This window comes from Lagopus muta, chromosome 5, assembly GCF_023343835.1.
Source record: "Lagopus muta isolate bLagMut1 chromosome 5, bLagMut1 primary, whole genome shotgun sequence".
Classification (NCBI taxonomy): domain Eukaryota; kingdom Metazoa; phylum Chordata; class Aves; order Galliformes; family Phasianidae; genus Lagopus; species Lagopus muta.
This window is the reverse complement of record NC_064437.1, coordinates 62,935,150-62,945,906: the sequence shown is the minus strand read 5'-3', so window position 1 is coordinate 62,945,906 and position 10,757 is coordinate 62,935,150. Positions and strand designations below refer to the sequence as shown.

General features: G+C 42.4%; 1 long non-coding RNA gene across 1 annotated transcript; it reads left to right on the top strand.

The window, feature by feature from the left end:
* Positions 1-1,954: 1,954 nt before the first annotated feature.
* LOC125693741 (uncharacterized) lies at positions 1,955-4,963 on the top strand. Its single transcript, XR_007377232.1, has 3 exons — positions 1,955-2,144; positions 3,367-3,447; positions 3,982-4,963. It is a non-coding gene; the product is annotated as an uncharacterized LOC125693741 (long non-coding RNA).
* The last annotated feature ends 5,794 nt before the right edge of the window (positions 4,964-10,757 follow it).

Sequence of the window (10,757 nt, the reverse complement as noted above, 5' to 3'; positions counted from 1 at the left end):
CACGGCAGGGCACCTACATCTCAATCCCTTCACAGACCCGTCCCTGCTGTTGTCCCTGACTTGTGCCCAACGGTCCCACTTCCTTCACAGACTCACCCTACTCATCTCCTCGACCCATGCCCAGCGGTGCAGAGCAATTACGTAGTATAGATGTTTGCAGGCCAGCCCTCAGACTTGAAGGCAAAAAAATCCCTCTAGTGATATCAGCTTTTTTATGAGGAAATACAGGTTGGGTGTTTAAGACATGCATTTGTGCAAAGCAATATTGAAAGGAGCGTGATATTGCATCTTAGAAATAATGCACACTTGATGCCGTGTGTGATTTTTCCCCAATGACTGTCCTTTCTTCTGACACACCATTCACACTGTGTTACTGAAGTGATTGAAGAATTAATGAATCATTTTAAATCAAACTGTTTCTTTCCCATTTGAGGACAGACTCAAGAGTGCTCCTTGTTTTTGCAAGCACAGTGGTCCAGTGAGAACAGCGTTTTCTTTGCTCATCTGCTGATCTTAATGAAACACCAGAACCACTTCACAACAGTCTCACCAAAGGCAAAGGCAGAAGACTCAAAAGACAACATTAATGAATTTTCACAAAATCTGCTTGGATGCAGTTGCTGAAAAAGTAAATGTTGCAATAGAGAAATGTCAGTCACAGCAAAAATACTTGTAAAAAGCAAAATAATTACCGTTGTCAATCGACTTCTGAACTGAAGATACAAACATCCCGCAAGCTTTACGCAGTGCAGAGGGTTTGCTACGAGGAGATGCAATCTCCAGTCACTTGCCAGTGGGCATCTCCCCACTGCTCTGGGCAGAGCAGGGCAGGGTGGCATGGAACAGCGCTCAGAAGGCATTCTGTGTGAGCTTCTTCCCCACACTGTCTCCAAGGAGCTGTGGGGCCTTCTGACCCTGTGTGAGGGGGACAAACACCCTCCATGGCAACCAGTGTTCTGAGTGGGAAAGGCTCAGAGCTGCCAAGGCTGGCAGCCGGCGCAGAGCCATGCCAAAGAGCAGGTGGCCAAACCTCAACACAGAGAGCGCCGGCGCCTGGGTAAGGAAAGGGAAGGGCAGCAGGAGGGGCTGCTGTGGGGCTGCTGATCCCACAGGGATTCTTTATCCTTCATCTGTGGGAAAAGTGATGTGATGAGGGTGAAGTTGTCCTTTAGTCAGAGAGCTCGGGCTGCCCTCAGCCACACCAGCACCTGCAGGGGAAGCAAGGGTTTTCTTTCCTATGAGAGTGGTGAGGTGCTGGAACAGCTGCCCGGAGAGGCTGTGGATGCCCCATCCATCCCTGGAGGTGTTCAAGGCCAGGTTGGATGGGGCCCTGGGCAGCCTGGGCTGGTATTAAGTGGGAGGTTGGTGGCCCTGCGTGTAGTGAGGGGGTTGGAGATTCATGATCCTCGAGGTCCCTTCCAACCCTGGCCATTCTGTGATTCTGTGTTTCTTTGTGTTCCTGATGTTTGTAAAGGAAAAATGCCCTGGCTATTTACAGTTACAGTTTTCCAGCAATGCTAGTGGTCTCTTCCTTAATATTTAGCCCTGATTGATTATCTTTGGGACTGCCAGCTGACATTTCCTCCAGCTGCTGCCCTGACAGCTCCATCAGCATCCCATATCCTGACTGGCAGTACTGGAGGGGTTCCTTCACCCAGGCCTAAAACTTGGCTGAGTCCCCCAAAACCTTTATGCTTTTAAATCTACTGTTATACAGACAGCATGGGAAAAAAGAAAAAAATAAAATAAAAGGGCTCTACAGCATAAATGTTTTTACTAGGCTGTGTATCATTATACAAACAATTCCCAGCAAGTTCTTGGAGAAATCGTGGTGTTTGTTGTACGCGGAAGGGTTGTGCTGTGCGTGGGACGCTCCCCGCGCTTCTGCCAAGGGCCGCTAGGGGCTGCTCCAATACAAATAATACAAAAAAACAACTGGGAAAAGAGGATGTTACCCACATTTCTGGTGGGATTGCTTTATACCAACGATCGCCATTTCCATTCCTTTGCAGTTTGCACATGTTGGACAATGTCAGGGCCAGCTGGAGTCCACCACGCACTACGCGTTGAGGCAGGGCCTGGACCTGCAAGCGGCACGGAGCGCAGAGGATCGGCTGCCACCCGCGTTCCGGGCAAGGGAACAGGTGGGTGGCTGTGCACATGCAGCCTGTGACAGGCAGGCTGTTTGCAAGGCACCATTTGCTGAGTTATAAAGAAGAGACTTGTATTTGTGGTAGTTACAGCAGGCTGGCAGACTTCGTGCCTCAGGGAGCGAGATGATGGCCAGCTGTGCTGAGGAAGGAATGTATTTTGCTGTTACACGGTTATAATTTGGGATAGTCAAAGTCCTGCTGCTCTCCAGCATCAGCTACTTTTCCCTTGTAGTTATGAGACACGCCTGCATGCCAGAATGTACTGTGGCTGACTTCAGTCTGAAATCTGTGTGTAAGGTAGCCCTGTAAAAGCACTTCAGTCACATTTATCTGTTCTGGTTTTTTTTTTAGAAACTCAGCATTTTTAATTTTTCATTAAATTAAATCTTCCTCTTCTGTTTGGAGGTGAATATCACAGTAAGAAAAACAAAAACAACATTCCTCAACATGAAAAGTGAAAATCACTACAGCATTTACAGAAAAAAAAAATCAGATTCCCAACATGACAGGAAAATAATGTTCCAGGAAGTACAGGGGTCATCTGATGGTCCAGAAGGATGTTTGGTGTTTCACTTTTTAGCTCTTTTAAAAATATTGCAATTATATATAATAAATAAATATGTTAAATTTTGCATTTGTCCTTTTTTTTTTTTTTTAGAACTTGTTCCACTTTACAGTCTGGATAAATGCTGTTAAAAAATGAGATTATAAATTAGTTATGTGATCAATACCTCTTCCACCTCCCCTGCAACAAGCAGTGCACTTGCCATTCAGTACATAAATCACAGATTAATTCAGTTTTGAGGTCCCTTTTGTAGTTCATTTTAATTAGCTTTGGGCTTGCTAGTGAGTAAAACAAGGCAATCCTGACATATTTCTTACATTTTGCTGTTTGTAGGCAGTATGTAGCATTTCTCATTTGAAAATTCACACTTTTATATTAATCATGTGTATGTTCAACAAGTCCAGGGAGCACAAATCTTCTCCATGATTTCATGAGAAATAAAAACCATTGGAACCTACAGGGGGTCGGGTCCATTTTGTCCCAGTAAAATTATGTGCAAATTAAGATCTAACGTATGAGAATGCCTTCTGTGTTCGAGTGTAGGCAGCTGCACGTTTGGCATCTGCCAGAATATAAGAGCTAAGACTAGTAGAATTCCAAACAAGTTGTGAAAATTCATGCTTTTTCCTGTGGTTTCTTTTTTTTCAGAGTGCAGTGAACAACAATTTCTCATTTTCTTCTCATGACAACAGGCACTGTCTACAGAATGTAGGAGAGTATTTTGATTTGGTAAGTACCCAGCACTAACAAGGATCAGAGAGTTCAGTATACTGATCAAGCATCGTTTCAATAAATTTCCTGCAAGCTGCAGAGTGTAGAAGTCAGGCTCCATCTCTCTGTGTTTGGACACAAGGGATAGTTTTGAAGATTCAGATTTTGTAGTCTCGATTTCCTTATTGCAGTCTAAACATCAAATTGTTAACCTAATTGTTTGGGTTTCTCTGAAGATTAGTTTAGGCAAATACAGCTGAATAGCTTTGAGTAGCTAGTATGCTAGAGAAGTGCAAAAAGGAAGTGGTTTGTTAGTAGTGTTGGATGGTAAGTCAGCATATTTGCCATTATATATGCAACCAAAATGTTCGTACAGGCAAGTCTGGCAATATTATTTTTAACTTGCTAAAGATCAACCATGAATTCTTGAAATCACTGTGGTAACAGCTTCGTTAGCTTCCAGTGGGGTAGTGACTGTTACAAGCTTCATCTGTGAAACTGTGATCGAAAGTCATATGTTTAAGTGGCTTTTTCTTTCCATCTTTTTTCTAGGGTTTGGGCCGAAGGAAGGTGGAACCACACAGAAGGCAGCAGAACTCACAGAATTTCTTCCAGTGGGCTTCAGAACCGGTTAGAAGGAGCGAAGATGGCTTAACCACTTATCAGATATCATTTGTGAAATACAAGAGCACGATCTCTAGGCAGCACCCAAAGCACTTCTCAGAAAAATCCTGCGCTAACAAAGCCTGTTCCTCAGAATGAAAACAACATGCAGCCAAATAAATCATCTTAATTACAATACCCTCTTTGTAGCACTGATTTATCATCATCAGAGCCTTTTCTGGAGATCTCAACTACTTGTCACTCAAAGGATGAAATAAACACGTGTAAAGTGAATAAAGTAATACAGCTGAGAGTTCATTAAATCAGCATTCCTGTGCTACTCTGAAGACTTGCTCAAAAAATGCAGTGATGAGCACTATGAAGAAAAGCATGATGGTACATACTTTCAGAAATACCTGTATTACGAATACAGAGGTAGGGACTGTAGTTGTGTTATTTGATACTGGTTGATGGTGATCTTCATACAAAAGCCCCTTCAACTTCAGGATCAATGGTATCACTGTACCTCATGCAGCTGACAGCATCTGTGTTGACAGAACTGTATAATGGAACTGAATCTTTGAGGGTTCACTGCAGCAGAGAACCAAAACTGCACGTTCAGGTATGAGATAAACTTTTCTGAAAGGTTGTATGGATATGAATGTGTGTTACTTGCAGTTAGGGAAACTAGATAACAGAACCTGAGTGTTAGATTGCAGTGCAAGATGGTAGATCTGGAAAATGTAAGTGTATGCATGTAGGTATGTGTCACTCATGGCAGTAAGGCAAAAAGAAAAAAAGCTCAGGCTGGAAGTGGAAGTGTCTGCAATGTGGAGGCTGAGGTGGGCTAGCTCTGGGAAGGACTGGTGCTTTTGTAGTTATGTGTCCCTCAGGAGGTGGAGTCAGAACCAGTCCTTCAAAGGCTGCTCCTGAGATACTGGCTGACTGCAGGGCATGAGAGGGATTGGAGTCAGAGCTCCAAATAACGTGTTTTCCTTTTCTGGATCATTTCCATTAATGCCAATAAAAGAATAAACAGAACTGTGTATCTTAAAACGTGCTATAAATAAGCCTGTTGCTATGCAGAATGTTTTCTTTGTTTATGAGATAAATGGAAAAATAAACCTAAACGCTTAGAATTTCCTGCACTGTGAGAGATGCCATGAAGATGAGCTACGTTAAGAAATGCTTTGTGCTCTTCAGTGGACACATCTTTTTGAATTGGCTGCAAGGGGTGACAGTTCTGTGTTCCATCAAAATAGATTGCATTAGAATGTTTCCCCAAATGTAGCAATTTTTGATGCTCATGAAAAAACAACAAACTTTTTTAAAATGCAGTTCCCTTTACTAAAGTTCTTGGAGTGCAGCAAAACATGCAGAGGTGCAAAACCTCATCGAACAATGTAAAAACAGATAAAAAGCCAAGTAACATAGTGCTATTAAAAGGAATTATTTTCTCTCAAAGTAAAAGCAGCCTGCCTGACAACAGTGCAGTCAGAATTTCCAGAGCTTTAGCCAACAATTTCATCTCCAAAGTGATTCAAAACTAAAGCGTGTGCCAATCACGTGGTGAATGAAGTACCCCATGCTGTCTGGCATACTCAAGAGGGCAATCTTGGACCTCCATCAGGAGGAAGAAACACATTCTTTGCTACATTGGTAATGTTTATCCATGGTTTAACATTACAACTGGATACAGTGAAATAAATTGCTGTAGTTTGTTATGTCTTAAAACACCGGTAGGAAGATTCCAGATTACTTTTATTTTTCCACATCTTTTCCTCGTGTTTCGAGTCAAACACGGATTGGTTTTAGAGTTAAGTGCAGACTCGATTAGGTACATGTTCTCAGTGATACTGTGATAAAGATTTTGGAGGAGAAACTGTTGGGCTTATGAAAGCTCTATACCAATCGAAGAGCGGTGTGCTGGATCCAACATTGGTGCTTCCCACGTGCCAAACGATCTGGCTGCATTTCTCCAGTAAATAACATGAAACACAACACATCGCATTCTGAGCCGAACGATAAAAGCCTCAGATAAATTCTCAGAAAGTCATAGCCTTGCATAGTTTGGGTAAAATCATTAATTTTATTTCACCTTGTCATAATAACGTCTCTGAGAAGAAATCCCTGCTGAGTTAAAATATGTTTTCAACATGATTTCTTTGCTTCTTGGGGGTTGGGGGAGAGCGTAGGAGGGCTGCTAACTTCCATAAAGGTTTCCCAGTCAGCACAGGAAAGCCCTGGCTGGTAGCTAATTAGGATCAGATGGGTGGAGGTAGGCTCAGCACAATGAGCACACTATAGGTTAACTCAGCCAGATATATTCTGGAGAAGCAGAAGGTAACCTTGAAGTGATGCTGACAAATACAGGCTTTTTTGTCCCTCTTTTGGAGGAAAACAAAAAAAAGTCAGTTTCTTGCAAATTTTTCAACAAGCTGTCTACAAGCCAGAACCCCTGTACAGAACCAGCAGGCTTCTACTACAGTCCTTTCAAATAAGCAGCTAACCCTGTTTTGTTGTTGTTTCTCCTCGGCCAGCATCAGATTAGGGGCTGTCTACACAACTTTCTTCAAGCATCTCTCTCACATTAGTTTAAAGGTTATTTCAGTACGTTAGCTAATACACACAATTCAAGTGACATATATCAAAGAAGTTTAAACCAAGGGGACAGGCAGATGGCTCCAAGTTCCTGTGGTTGAATGAGTTGATACTTACCTGAGCCTGGCAATGGTCAAGCATTGAGTAACTAATAGGTCTGAGTTGAAGGGCAGCAACTTTGTCCCCTACCTGTTTCCATGTCCAGGTACAAGGGAGTCTGTTTCTCACATAGCATCAGTTCTACTGAATTGAAATATGGTCTTATGTTTGTATCTGGATGGTTATGTCCACATGATTAAGTGTTTCTTTTTTCTTTTTTTTTTCCTGCCCTGTTTGCTGATTACTAGATCTGAGAAATGCTGCTTTCACTTGGACCCTGCGGCCTTCTGGTAAGCTTGACGCCAGCCTTCTTTCTATCATTATTTCACTTAGAAAATGAATGCTGTAGCCTGTGAAATACAGTCATTTTGATTCCAATATGTGAGCTGTTGATGTGTTGTGGCAGCACATGAGTTTGTTTTTGATTCAGTATGAGGCAACATATAAATGTGGTGTATTTGTTTACTTGCTGCCTAAAGAAGCTCAATGAAAGCAGATGCTCGATTCCTGAAACCCTCACCCTGTGTGGCAGGTTAGATTGAAGGTGGAGTGGTGCTGCTTGTGGAGTTGGTAATTCAGTGGGGATGCAGCAGCTTGGCTTCTAAGTCATCAGCTGCTAATCCAATCACTCTGTGTTCATAATCAAATCACTTCATGTAGCTCAAATGGGGTTTCTTAGAGCGTGCTCTCAAGGTTGGTTGGAGTGATGTAAATGTACTCAAGATGAGTGTTTTTGCTTCCCTGGGCTGTACAGTTAAGCAGTAGCAATACTGCTGGAGATCTGTAAAAAAACATGGTGCTTTTTGTTTGCAGTGATACAGGTGAAGAAGTACAGTGTTTTTATTGTGGATGATATTGAACTTCTGTAAATGTTCTTACACTGGTTTAACTTTTCCCTGGCCAAGCAAAATATTGGTGTCTCTGTATGATGGTGTTAATGCTGAATCAAAAGTACAGATCTCTTGTCAAGTAGAACAGCACTGGCTGATGAGAATTAATATTTGTGAAGTGGGATCTTTGGATAAGTTATCTCTATATTTAATAGAGTCTTTGCCAATTCATGTTTTGTTCTTCAACTTCCCTCTGTCACTGCTGTGTTATGAGCCATAGGTGACAAATCTGAGACCGCTCTGAGATGGGAAAGGACTACACAGGGCTGCCTCATCCCAAACACGTCTGCTTCCCTGACAAAGTGTTGAACCAATGAGCTGTTAAAATATTCTCCCTGGAATATCAAATTAAAAAGAAGTCTTTTCAAAAGGGAAGCAATCCTAACTGACCCTATTTTGAATGTATGGCAACAACGGGTGTGAAGGAACCATTAAAACACCCAATTTATGATTCAGTCAGGCAACTGTGCAGCTTCTATGAAAAGCATTGTCAGGTTGCTGCCTTGTCTAATCCCAGTTTGTTGTACTTATGTATATTCTCCTGAAAGTGAAATATCTCTGATTATCCTTTCTGAAATATTTCCGCATGCAGAAGGGATCCTGGTTTGAGATTAGTTCTATTGCTCTGAAATGACCTAAGAATTGTTTCTTAGGGGAGACCTGAGGGAGATGCCTAGTGCAGCTTCCAACTCAGGCCAGACTGGTGCCAGCAGAGGATTAGCTCAGCGTGCTTTGTGGATCTGAGCCCAGCAAGGGTGAAGCTTGCACAGCCTCTCAGGTTCCCTGCTACTGCACTGCAGTGCAGTCCTAATAAACAGTGTTTTCCTACCCCAAAGCTTTGTGACCACAGCCTCCTAGCATATCACTGGCACTACCAGAAAGAGTTTGGCTGCGTCATTTTTGTAACTGCTCTGAAGTTGCTGCAGGTTGCCCATAGCCGCCTCTTTGCTAGACCAAACAAGCCTGTTTTTTCTCAGCCTGCCCTTGCAAGTTGTGCACCTCTGACCATCTTAGTTGCCCTCTGCTGGATCCTGTTCTATTTATTTGCAGCCCAAAACAGGGTTCTAGGTTCAGCCTTCCTTGCTCAGGGAATAATAATATTTCTCAGCCTGCTAATAGGAAGTGGATCTCAAAGTCTCAGCCTCTCTTAAAGCCTTTGAGTTGAAATAATCTTCCGAAAGCCTGTGAAGCAGGTCTTTTGTTTTTAAATAGTGAACTTCCAACTTCTTTTCTTTCTATAGAGAATATGTAGCTATTTCTGCATGCACCAAAAGTGGAAATTATGTAGCACTTTCAGAGAGAATATATTTAAACTGCCATTAATTTACTGGTGGATGCCAGACACTGAAGTCCCACAAGACTTCCACAGATTCTTAAAATGCTGCACCTGGAGAAGTCCAACATGACTGAGTCTTGACTGCACCAAGCACAAACCTTTGCAAAGGAAGAGCAGCAGATTAATTGTCACATGTCATCTCATCAAGAGGAATGCTCAAACACATCAAGTTTTATAGTAGGTGCATAAAGAGCAGCTATTATCACATCTTTTTGCAAGAGCTTAATTACTGTGACACCCATTTGAAATAATTTCTATTCTTTCCTCTGCTGTTGCAGTGTTTGAGGCAGAAAGTTGTGGCTTAATATGTGGTGGTGCAAGTTTTCTTTGCTTTCCTCTTGCTGAGCCCCTCTCGTATGTATGTAATGTTAGCCAGCCGTTACGTCAACACGAGGACATTCATGTGTGCACACGGATGAGCGCAGTGATCCAACCCTGGGGTCACGACGTCCCCTGGGAGAGGGGCTGCCTGAGTCAAGGTCCTTGCATGGATTTAAAATTTGAAACAAACATTGATTGAAGCAAGGACTGGAACTTGGGTCAGTCTCCTTGCAGGGGAGTGACCTAGAGAAAGCCTGTTTTTTTTCAAGCCAATCGATATTTAACTATTTAGTTCAAAATATAGCAGGCTTGGTAAGAAGGGTAAAGAATGGTCTCCTCTCCAGACTAATCAAAACAGTTTATAAACACTGAACAATTTTAGGATACTTTTCTTGTTAAGGAATCTGTAGAAACAGTAAAATGCCGATCATAACCCGGTGCACTAATAGTAATTAATTAATCCTTACAGAGGCACCTCAAAGAATTTAGGTAGTGGTACGCATTTCACAGATGACTTAAATGCTGAGCTGAGGTTGATGTCTCGAAGTCAGCAGCGAGGCCTCGACTATGAACAGTCAGAACTGCACTCCCAGGCTCTTGCTGTGAGCAGCCTCCTTTCCCTGTGCACGGATTTGCTGTGCTGTGCTGTTGCTCTGTGTATTATTTTAAGAAACGAGTGGCTGACCATATGCTTTTATGATTGCTTTCAATGTTCTGTGGAATGAGGCAGAATGCATCACTTGAAGGATGCTGTTTCCTAACAGAGATGTATTCTAAATTTAAATGAATGCACTTTCCCTCTCTCATTCCTCCCCTGTCCCAGCCAATAAAGATTACATTTAGATTGTCCAGAATGTTCTGATACTTCCCAATGGCAATGCCTTCTGTGTGAACAGGCCAACAGAAGTAGCAAGTACTGTGCTCAGAAGTAAATTCTTGTGGGATCGGGGTCTGTAATGCTAACCAGACATTATGGCCTCAAATGGCATTTTAGGCATGCGTTAATGACCCTGAGCGACAGACCTTCTCATCTTATTGCTTAATTAATCAATGGCCCAGTGGCACATTGGCAGTGCTCTTTTTCAAGCTGTGCCTCCCCTCAGATGGTAATCAGATGGTATATGGCTGTATCTACTTATGGCAAAGTCAAAACCCAATAAATAAAGTTTAATTTCCTGATTCCCCTGGGACACAGTGATTCTTTTCAACAATGCTTCTTCAGTTGAGTTGAAATTAAAAAACAGCATGATCAACATATTGCATAATATTTCATGGACGGAGTTAAGTACCAGCTTTAAAGACTTTGCTGTTGTAAAAAAAATAATAATAAAACAAAGGCCTGGAGGGGGGAAAAGACCACTGATAGGGAAGCAAAATATTTGCCATCAAAACGCCTAGTCCTGGCTTTGTCAGTGGTGTTAAAATTTACACTGGCAGCTTTTAAGCATTGCTGCGAAGATCTTCTGTGCATGGGATGT